Raw genomic sequence first — 12234 nt, 5'->3', positions numbered from 1 at the left:
ATATACTTTGTAACAAAATCAGTAGATTTGAAGTAGATATTTCTGAAGGGAAGTTACAAAAAATCAATAGGGACAGGAATTTATATCTAAATAACAAACAAAGGAATCTTAGGAAACAACACCCAGTGGTACAAGATAGGGGGGCAACCCACCAAACACCTTCGGAGCCACACACCGTTACTGGCATCCATTTGAACATTAACACTGGGCACCCGAACCCAGTCCCTGATCCACCGATACTCGATAGAGCACCACCCACCATTACCACGGGAGAAATGGAAGATCAAATAAGAAAAAATCAGCAAAAAGAAAAAAGGCCCCCAAACAAGGATAAAATTGAGAGGAAACCATCGTCCAAACTCTCTCGGAAGGATCCGGTTGTGAGAGTAAAGAACATGGGACATTCAACTATTCACCCTAAGGATCATCAAAAGAATGGAGAAAATAATGAAAAATCTGGAACCCCGGCAAAAAGACGCAGAATATCAGAGGATGATGAGATATTCAGTACCCCATTGGCAAAACCCGAGACGGAACAACCACCCACTTCCTTTGAGGAATTGTTAAATTTGAGTATATATAGCGACCAGGAGGAATCAGTATGCAAAACACATCATACGACAAGTCAACATGCTAAAGGACCACAGAATCCAGATGTCCATAAACCAACAAACCCAACGGAAACACGTCTATACCATACACCAACACCATCTTTGACATCTAGAATACCAGTCTCGAGTCGACCACATCAGAACAAAAGGGGTCCTAAGAACAAGCATATCACAGAGTTCTTTTTACCAAGTCAGGAACCAAGCAGTGGATCGGAATTTAACACAACTGGCTGTACGTCCTCGAGTTCTTTTTTAGAGCTCCCTACAATTCTAGGAGAGACACCGATATTAAGACCACGGATTCCGAATCCAATAATACATCACGTACAAATGCACAAAGTCCCCCCAAGAAACCTGGAAATGGAGGATCTGATAGATGTGGAAAAAGGAAGAGAGGAAGAAGAGGAGGACGGAAATCCAAACGAGTCGGAAAGGGCAAAACTGAAGGACACAAGGAGGGTGAAACACACAAAGAAGGAGTAAAATCGATTTTTAACCTATCAACGTACAAACTAAACCATGCTGAGGAAACAGTCCTGAGCAGAGGACTCTCTTTTTGCCCCTCTAGGAGAGCAAACCTATACGAACTATTCGTTGACTTAAACAACTTTACGAGAAAATTGACACTTAAGAGATATTTCGCAACCAAAAAACTAAAGAAGATTCCAGACAATAAGGGTAGGAACCTCACTCCAATCATATTAAACTCCGAAACATTGGATGGGATATATGTCAATGAAGACGAACTTGAAATGGAACAATACATACATACTAGCCTAAAGAATAAATCTGACTTCTATCCTACATCTTATCGAGGACCTTATGTAGAGACTTTCTACACCCAAGTACTCAAAGAATTTCGAAAGTTTGAAGAGAGAGAGACTAAGAAAAACCTCACAAGGGAAGAGGAGAAGGCCCTTAAGAACCTGAAGAATAATCCGGCAATCATTATCAGGGCAGCGGATAAAGGAGGGGGAATCGTGATTATGAATAAGAATGACTATATTAAAGAGGCAGAAAGGATCTTGGGCGACCTCGACTATTATACTGTACTTGACACGGATCCTACAGCCACTTATACAGAAGAACTAAAAACCCTAGTAAAAACGGCCAGGGAAGAAGGAATAATCAGCAAAGCTGAAAAAGAATACCTCCTCATCAATAATCCTAGTACCGCCCACTTTTATCACCTGCCCAAAATACATAAGTCTCTCATAAACCCTCCTGGCAGACCTATTATATCAGGGATTAATTCACTGTCTTCTCACCTATCTGAATTAATAGATCTACACTTGAAACCATATGTTAAAGACCTCCCCTCCTATCTTAAAGATTCTACACAGCTCCTCTCGGAATTAGAAGCACTAACTTGGAAATCGACCTACAGATGGTTAACATTGGATGTGACAGCGCTATATTCCAACATACACCACCATGTGGGTCTACGAGCCATATGGTACTACTTGGGAATGGACGGGAATATGCCATACGAGCAAAAAAAGTTTCTACTCAAAGCGACTGAATTCTCGCTGACTCACAATTATTTTACATTCCTTGACACCTTGTACCTGCAGAGTCGGGGCACGGCGATGGGGGCACATTATGCTCCGAACTATGCAAACTTAACAATGGGGATGCTGGAGAAGATGATGCTGGGTCCGAATAACCCATTTAATGGTAATATTATCTATTATCGTCGCTATATTGATGACCTCATACTGATATGGGATGGTGACTTCGACTCAACCAATAAATTTGTGAACTACATGAATGATAATACATGGGGTATTTCATTTACATCAAACACTAGCGAACAGAAAATTGAATACCTGGATGTAGCATTATATATCGAAGATGGAGTTATTAAAACACGCAACCACTTCAAAAATGTGGACGCAAATGGGTATGTCGACTATAGGAGCAGTCACTATAAACCCTGGAGGAAGAACATACCGTTCGGCCAGTTCCTTAGAATCCGGAAAAACTGTACAGATTTAAAGACATATGATAATCAGGCTGAGATCTTGTCCAATAAATTCAAACGGAAACACTTCCCTAAATCATTGATTAAGGAAGCGAAGTTTAGAGCCAGGAAGGCGGACAGACAGACCTTATTAAGGAAGGGGGCTGAATTACGATCGTCTGAAACTACCGATCAATCATCTGAAACACATTTTATAACTAGATTTGCAACGAACCATGTAGCCATCAAGGAGGCCCTCACTAAACATTGGCAACTACTTTTGAATGACCCATTCTTGAAAAGTTCTCTAGGAGACAAACCAAAATGTGTGTTTAGAAGGGCAAAAACACTTAAGAATCACTTGGCCCCGAGTAGAATTAGATCTTTGATACCAACGACCGTGTTCGATGGAGGGCGAGTGGGGAAATGTGGAGTGAAAAGATGCCTGTGTTGCCAAAGAATTTCGGATAAAAGTGAGGATTTTAAATCTACAACAACAGGAGAAACCTTCCAGATTAAAGAATATATGACATGTGGCTCAAGATTTATAATTTATCTGATCACGTGTACATGCAACCTCCAATATGTGGGCAGAACTACACAGTCATGCAGAGAAAGATGGGGCCAACATAGGCGCAACATCCTGAATGGATACACAAAACACGGTCTTTCCAGACACTGCAAAGAAACACACGATCAAGACCCTACTACCCTCAATATCTGCCCCATAGAACTAATCCCTGAGGATGCCATTGACAGATACGGCAAACTAAGAGCAAGGGAAATGTATTGGGTGTTCAAACTGAGAACCTTACACCCAGAAGGACTCAACATCTGCCTGGAACATAATTTTTAAAGCAGTTTTTCAATCTATAAGTTTCAACCCTTAAGCAGAATCACAAATATGAATGTTGGATTAATTCCACATAGCATCCTAAAACAGACTATACTACATAAGAATAGGGATATAATTTCGTACTATCCCCCCATTCCGTCCCCCCCCCCATCCCCCTCCCCTGTTTCCCCACTTCTACTTTCTCCCTCCCTCCCTCCCTCCCCTCTCCCGCTACCTCTTCTCTCAAGTCCTCCCTCGGCCCCCCGCCCCCCCCCCTCCCCTATTTCTGCACCCTCCGTCTACCTCTCCCCCGCCCTTTCTGCCCACCAGGCTACATTTATATATTTTAATTATCCCATACAATACCCTATTGTCGATTATACACGTTGGATAGAACAATCGACTTTCATCTACTTAAATATAAATCCATTTATTTTACTTTAATGGGCTATTTCTCTATTGCTGCTAGAATAGGGCCCATAGATTCTTAAGTTGGAGGTGAGGGACCTCCTGCAGGTCACAAGGTTATGCATGTTATTAGGTTATCAGGGTCCCACTCCATATAATAGTACGCCATCACAATATCCCCCAAAACCCCTCCCCCCCTCTCCCCTCCCTCCACAACAGCCTCCGGTAGGTGTACACACCTAGAGCTCGAATCCCTCCTCCGTTCTCAGTAATAGTTAAACAATTCTCCGTTGTACCTGTAGAGATATTAACAATAGGATTATCTACTAGAATTCATAAGTTTATGGGTTAATGTATTATGAGGTGCTAAACATTATATATGAACAGCGAGAGCCCACCCCTTCACAGATGTCGGGACGAGAGCCCACCCCAGACCTACCTCCCAGTCACCCGTGCTAGTTTGTATAGGTAGCAAATAAAAGAGGGCAAACTTTTGAATTATATATTTTTATTATTTCCTTTTATATATGTTAAGTTTTAATTCTTTTTAGAATGATTACCGCTCCACAAAAGTAGCAAGTACAACCAATATGGCCCCCGAGATAGGATGGCCACACGCAAGATGGCCGCCACCCATACACTCTCCTTATTATGGGGTTAGGATAGCCACACACAAGATGGCCGCTGCATGAAGATAGAGTAGCCACACACAAGATGGCCACCGCTCGTACACTTCCCCTATCGCTGACGCACTTCCGACGGATGTGACGTCACGCTGGTTCCGGACTTCCGCGCACACGAACTTTAGTCTGCGGCCATACACTCTTTAAAAAGGAAACACAACAGACCGCGCATATGGCGCCCACGCTGTACATCTCTGCTATACAGGTAAGCTACTCTATGGCCTCCTACACCCGGCCACCTATCCGCACCTATCTCCCCGACTGCCCGTGAGGCCACCAGGGTTCACTAATACAAATTATATAGGAACCCCTGGTCACATCCTTATAGCTAGCATATCTGGCCCCATTCTTTATACCAGGCGGGTCCGGTTTCATTAGAGACACAGACCCCTTACCAGTATGCATTGCTCTGTAACCCCTTGCATTATACGGCCCCTTTTCTATCTAGGTAGTCACTTCTCACTAATAGCCTAGGACTGTAGATTATGTGTTAAGGTTAACTCAGCCCGACATGGGGTACCTTTGGATATGGACTTTATGTGGATATGGGTATGAATATGGATCATTGTGTAGAGGTTAGTCTAGCCTGATATTGGATTCCATTTTTGTATTTTATGATTTTTATGCTAAATATGTCTTATAGATGCCTGTATAATATAGTGAATATATTTACAGTTTTAGGATTTAGAGATAATGTGTACAGGTATATACATATGTAGACATGTGCTTATAATGTATGTGTTTATGCATACAGATTTTGGAAAGTAATTTGATGCATGTAAATTTTGGAATGTTATTTTATTATTGCTATTTTATATGAGGTGAGATGTTTTTAGCCTAAGCGCCATCTTGTTCTCATTTCTTTTTCTGAAGCACTTTATTTGACCTGAGGAAGCGACTTGTGGTCGCGAAACGCGTTGTCCAGTCTATAGTGCTATTAATAAACTCGATTTACATGATCCGTATGTGTCCGAGCCTTCATAACAGGTAAGACGCATTACGCTTATCTGTGTTCAATTGATATTATATATATTACAGGACTTAAGGGCGCCTCCCACAGTGTTTGTTACTTTCTAATACCCCACTACGTGGGGTTATACTTACTGTAAGTCCATTATAGTAGTATTCTTTTCCGGGAGCGGCGACCGACAAGGCCGAGTGGAGACGGTATTTCTCCACATGTTCTGATGGTGGTTGCCTAGATAGCAACCCAGAATTGTGAGTATATTTCTTCTATACTAGATCATCTTACGCAACGGTAATACACGATATCGGGCTCCCGGTGTCCCTGTGTTTTTTATCTCTATTAGCCCAACTAAAATACAATGTCTATCTAACTAACAACAATATAGGTGTATATAGGAGGTGTATGTGAGCAAAAACGCTAGGTGAATGAACACAATAAAGCTCTTGCTAAGCCAAAGCACAAAGGAGCAGATCTCTCTCTGTACAAAGTCAGGCAAGGACGGAAAAACCTAACATGGCGGCCGCTATTTATAGGGTAGGGGCTGGCCAGGGTCCCCCTCAGTGATTGGCTGCCGTCAGAGGGCCTGGGAGCCCTCTGATTGGCTCTGAGGACATCAATCTGGGCTATGACGCTATTCGAGCTCGGTATTCGAGCTCGAATAGCACTGTTAGCTCGAATAGCGCGAATAGTGAATGTGCTATTCGAGTTCACTCGAATAGCCCATTCGAATATCTCCAGCTATTCGGAGGTCGAATACCGAGCTCGAATAGCTGAAAAAGAGGACTTAAAGAGACAATGAAAGCAAAAAAAAAAAATATGATATAATGATTTGTATGTGTAGTACAGCTAAGAAATAAAACATTAGGAGCAGAGACGTAAGTCTAATATTATTTCCAGTACAGGAAGAGTTAAGAAACTTCAGTTGTTATCTATGCAAAAGAGCCATTGAGCTCCACGACTTTCAAAGTCACAGAGATTTCTGTCTTCTGAAGCTTGTTATCTCAACTGTCAGTCTCTGTATTTCTTTTTCTCTCCAGAGGACAGGTCAATAGTTCACTGGCCTGCTCTGTAAAATCATTTAGAATGCTAAGTAGTGTGTAAACTGCAAATATTAGAGAATGATGCAATGTTATTAAAAAAACAAACAAACTATATAACTGTAAAATAAAAAAAATAAAATATGAGAATATTTTCTTTTTTTCCTCTTTAACCCCCTTGGCGGTATGAAAAATACCGCCAGGGGGCAGCGCAGCAGTTTTTAAAATTTTTTTTTTTTTAAATCATGTAGCGAGCCCACAGCATCCCCCCAGCCCCGCCGATCGCCTCCGGCGATAGGCAATCAGGAAATCCCGTTCAAAGAACGGGATTTCCTGGAGGGCTTCCCCCGTCGCCATGGCGACGGGGCGGGATGACGTCACCGACGTCAGCGACGTCGGGACGTCATTGGGAGACCCGATCCACCCCTTGGCGCTGCCTGGCACTGATTGACCAGGCAGCGCAGGGGTCTGGGGGGGGGCTGCGCGCCGCACCGGATAGCGGCGATCGGGCGCGTGGCGGCGGCGATCGGGGTGCTGGCACAGTTAGCAAAGTGCTAGCTGCGTCCAGCAAAAAAAAAAAAATATGAAAATCGGCCCAGCAGGGCCTGAGCGGCACCCTCCGGCGGCTTACCCCGTGTCCAGCACGGGGTTACCGCTAAGGAGATTAAAGAGACCATCCCGCCCAACTCGGGACTGTTGTGCCCTATGGAATTAAAGAGACCCTGAAGCGAGAATAAATCTCGCTTCAGAGCTCATAGTTAGCAGGGGCATGTATGCCCCTGCTAAACCGCTGCTATCGCGCCGTTAAACGGGGGTCCCTTCACCCCCAACCCCCCCCCCCCTGCAACACTTGGTCGCAGACTTGGTCGCTCATGGAGGCAGGGCTAACGGCTGCAGCCCTGCCTCCAGTCGCGTCTATCAGCGGCGCATCGCCGCCTCTCCCCCGCCCCTCTCAGTGAAGGGGAGAGGCGGCGATACGCGCTGACAGAAGCGTGTGGGGCAGGGCTGCGGCGGTTAGCCCTGCCCCAACCAGGTAGCGCTCCCGCGCTGCACCGAGGGGATTTGTGAGGTGAGGGACCCCCGTTTAGTGGCTCGATAGCAGCGGTTTAGCAGGGGCACACATGCCCCTGCTAACTATGAGGTCTGAAGCGAGATTTATTCTCGCTTCAGACTCTCTTTAAAGGTGGAGTGTGCTGGCCAGAGGCCAGGGCACTATAAGATCGTTTCAGCTGGAAAGCTTCCTCCTTTTGGATTCGTATGAGATACAGCAAACTTCTAGCAAACTTCTGCAAACTTTCTACGCTGGATCAAGGGCTGGTAAGTGATTTATTTTTTTACTACAGTAGAATCCCTTTGTATTAAACGTCAAGGAACTTAGCCAATTAGCCTACTATGTCAGAAGTTTACTGTAGCAGAATTGGTCGCACAAAGTATTTTTATACGGCCGCATGGCCAGGACCTGTGGACTGAGTTTACTATAGCCAGCTGATTACTATACCAGAGATATTCTACTATAGTCTGGCATTTAGCAAGCGTTTACCCTGCACCATGTAGCTCATTAAAGAATAAAGTACAGCAGGGAGGCTGGCAGAAGTGTGATGGGGTAGAAAGGGGGAAGGGCAGCTAGATGTCCTTTCTGGATAGAACAAAGCCACAAAGCCATTAAGGCAACAGAATCAGTTGCTTCATTCGTATACAAAGAAGCAGTAACTTGCACCATCTGTCTGTACTCAACTTGATTTATTGCCTTTGGTGAAAGCTATAAGTACAGGAGTGTTACATCATCATTGGTACACCTTGTACATGCTGTGCAGCGGTTGCGGGGTGGAGGTGGGCGCCTTAGGCTCAGGTGGGATCGGCGACAGCCGTTTCGAGTCCTGCTGGTCTCATGGTCACGCTGCATTCCACTAAACATGGCGTCATGCGTACTTCCTGTATATCAAGTAGAGAAACCCTGCCCCTTCCAGAAGCAACGAAGACGTCAGTGTAAGGAGTCAGGGCTGTGGAGTCGGTCCAAAAATCCACCGACTCCGACTCCGACTCCTCAGTTTAGGATTCCTCCGACTCCGACTCCATGACTCCGACTCCTCTAATTTGCATATTACAATTTTGTTGATTAAAAGTATGTAACATGAAATTCGTCTCTTAACTGCCAACGCTTAGGAATTTTACAAGACAACTGAAGTGAGAAGGATATGAAGACTACTATATTTATTCCCTTTAGACTAAAACTAGTCCTTGGTAAGAGTACTTGTAAAAGGTACAAACCGGAACAAAGAACATCTATCAGGCCCTAGGCAATGTAAGTGTGGGTACATGTAAGAATGATGTGCAGGTACTCTGCAGGGGAATGAGGAGATTGTAAACAGACAACACCTCTGTGTTCAATGTGCACAGCATTCTCAGTGGATTCCCTGCAGCTCTGTGGGGAGTGCATATGTAGAGTATAGTACTACTGTGTAACAAAGTAAACCTGAGACAGATGAAATTAAAGTTTTATACATACCTGGGGCTTCCTCCAGCCGCCTTCAGGATAATCAGTCCCTCGTTGTCCTCCTCCGCCACCTGGATCTTCTGCTATGAGTCCAGGTACTTGAGCCAGTCAGGCGTGGTGCGCATGTACACACTCCGCCGCCAGGAGCATACTACACCTGTGCAGCACTATTGCGCAGGTGCAGAATGTTCCTGGCTGTGGGAGCGGCATGCGGCCGGACAGCGCTGACTGGCTGAATTACCAGGACTCATAGCAGAAGATCCGGGTGGTGAAGGACAGCGAGGGACTGATTAGCCTGAAGGGGGCTGGAGGAAGCCCCAGGTATGTATAAAACTTTACTTTTCATCCATCTCAGGTACCCTTTAATTTGTAGTCACCAAACCAAATTTTAACAACATATCAAATTATTTGATTTCATCAGCAAAGGGAGTGCATACATTTGCATAAATCCGCATCAATGCAGAATTATTTCCATCTCGTAGACCATCTCTATTAGTGACACAGCTACACATCAGGCTTTATTCTTACAGCATAGATGTTATTTAGTATATATAAGAGATTCCTGTGTACACATCATATATACAGTCACAATCAGATATGTATATCTGACCTTAAAAATACGGGGACTGCTTTATTGAAGCAGCACAAGTAACTAATTTTGATTGGTTTATTTCATTTTTGTGGACTAAGCACAGCTATTACTGTATATATACTGTATATATACATTATTTTTAATGACTATTATCTGAGAAATAGAACATTTTATCATATTTTCTATTTTAATTACAGTTACAAATTCATTAGGAGTCGGAGTCGGTGCATTTTTTCCCGACTCCGACTCCAGGCACCCAAAATTGCCCGACTCCACGACTCCGACTCCACGACTCCGACTCCGACTCCACAGCCCTGTAAGGAGTTCATTGCCCAGGAGGGGAAGGTATCTGGCATCCATAGTGCAGATAAGCGCTCATGTGCACAAACTATGCGACCTATTGGTCGCATATTACAGAAACCTATTCTGCCACTAGATTGCGCTGTCATCTATAACAAACATCAGCAACAATCAAAGGAGCGCAATCGTACATCCAATGGATGTAATGGGGGTGTGCATAATTTAACATTCCCATCTTTCCGTGGTACATAGAGTCGGGTGCCACCTTCTGGCCTAAGAAATGAGTGCATCAGTGCATATAAATTAAATATAACAGCTGGGGCGTATCTGGGTAATATAGCGCCTATGGCAAACACTGAAATTGCGCCCCATATCCATACTGGAGGTTTCCCTTCAGTATGGATATGCAGAGGTGTGTCCACCCCAGTATAGGTAGCCAGAGGTGCCCCCCTCCCAGCACAGGTATTTAGATGACCCCCCCTCCATATAAGTAGCTTCCCCAGTATAGGTTGTTAGAGTTAGCCCCCCAAGTATAAGTAACAAGCGGCATCCCTCAGTATGGTAGTGGAGCATGAGAAAGGAGGGGGCAGAGGAAGGAAGAGACGGCCATGGCGCCTATGGTGCTGTGGCGCCCATGGCATGAGCCACGCCTGCACCCCTCTAGATACGCCTCTGTATAACAGTGAAACACTAAAAACATATGTTACGATGGCTGATAACAGGATAAGCTTAAACCTTACAATTAATCATACGCTATTTTGTCTATGGAAATAGGCTGAATGGCATAAAGGATTGGCATGAACAGAATCAGTTGCTTTATACTGAACAGTGGCAAGCATTCATTTCAGTATAAGGAAAAAGTTTTGAAGCAGAATGAGGCTATTTATTGGCTAATGACTTACTTCTATGCTTCACCTACATTGCTTTACAATCTCATTAAAGGACAACTGTCGCAAAAAACTTAAAATTTAAAACATATATAAACACATACAAATAAGAAGTACATTTCTTCCAGAGTAAAATTAGTTATAAATTACTTCTCTCCTATGTTGTTATCACGTCCAAGGCTTCGGTTGAATGTAATCGTTGATTACATCTTTTACAGGGACCGCCTCGTGTAGGCATCTCCCACACAGTCCCCTCCCTAAACACCTGTCAACCACATCCTAGAAGCTGCAAAAAAGAAACTTAAAAAAAGATGTAATCATCAATTACATTCAACCGAAGCCTCCCACCTGAATGCTAATTTATGCAATTCCTGCTAGATTTGGTATGGCAGGCAAAGGGTGTATGACCGTACACCTGATTGGCTGACTGGCGCCTGCTGACCAGATAAAGGTAGGAATTTGCTTGAACTGGTAGTGAGCAATTGTGTGTACTACGTCATATCAAGTCCACCCCAGGTGGAGGGGTGTTACCCCCTTTTTTCCTCATCTACGGAGAGCAACTTCTTAATCCTTGTGAAAAGTTTTCACTCAAAAAGCATAAAATGTGAGCTGATCGATAGGGAATGGCCTGCGGGGTCCGTTAAAAATGGGGCCAGTTACCGTAGTTAAAAAACGGCGCCCCATAGAGAACCACTATCGCTTGTTATTTTTCGTTTTCCACAGCTAAAAAACGGCGCCGGTTTTAAAAACGAAATTTATCGTTTATATTTATATTTGTATTGCTCCCAAACGATATTTTTCGTTTTAACCCTTGCTTTGCTGCCGTTTGGAAAATATCTGCCCGCCGGCTTTAATGTTTAATAGCAAAGCCCCCTTAAAAGCTAAAAACACCAAATTTGCAGGGAATGTTAAGAAGAAAATTGTGAACAAGAAGAAAAATGTTTTTTTCAAAAAGACCTTATAGTTTTTGAGAAAATCGATTTTGAATATTCTTCTTCTGACCGTGGGAAAATTAAACGCCCGCCGACTTTAGCGGTTAATAACAAAGCCCCTTTAAATGCCAGAAACACCAAATGTGTAGGGAATGTTAAGAAGAAAATTGTGAACAAGAGGAAAATTTTTTTTTCAAAAACACCTTATAGTTTTTGAGAAAATCGATTTTAAATCTTCAAAGAGGAAAATGTATCTATTTAAATCGCGTACTGTCATTTCCGCGGCGGAAACAATTCCCGCTGACTTTAGCAGTTAATAGCAAAGTCCCCTTAAATCCCAGCAACACCAAATTTGCAGGATATGTTAAAAAGATACTGGGAAACAATACTTTTAAAAAAAAAAAAATTTTTTTTTTTTAATTTAAATTTTTGGGTTATGTTTAGAGTGTGGGAATTTTTTTTGAAAAAAATGACGTGGGGTCCCCCCTCCCAAGCCTCTGTAACCCCTTGTCCCCCATGCAGGCT

At 43.5% G+C, this 12234-nt stretch overlaps 2 protein-coding genes across 5 annotated transcripts in view; one reads left to right on the top strand and one right to left on the bottom strand.

Annotated features, from left to right (window-relative positions):
- Positions 1-12234, top strand: part of LOC137529005 (cytochrome P450 2C8-like) — a 190139-nt gene that overhangs the window by 77261 nt on the left and 100644 nt on the right. Inside the window, exon 2 of the mRNA XM_068250862.1 lies at positions 5374-5487. The gene's annotated coding sequence lies outside the window, so the exon portion shown is untranslated. The remainder of the gene's footprint in view (positions 1-5373; positions 5488-12234) is intronic.
- The window catches only part of LOC137529004 (cytochrome P450 2G1-like), an 86779-nt gene that overhangs the window by 63556 nt on the left and 10989 nt on the right, over positions 1-12234 (bottom strand). The gene's annotated exons all lie outside the window — the stretch shown is intronic.

Source organism: Hyperolius riggenbachi, chromosome 8, assembly GCF_040937935.1.
Source record: "Hyperolius riggenbachi isolate aHypRig1 chromosome 8, aHypRig1.pri, whole genome shotgun sequence".
Taxonomy (NCBI): domain Eukaryota; kingdom Metazoa; phylum Chordata; class Amphibia; order Anura; family Hyperoliidae; genus Hyperolius; species Hyperolius riggenbachi.
The sequence above is the reverse complement of the archived record's forward strand: the minus strand, read 5'-3'. Positions and strand labels throughout refer to the sequence as shown.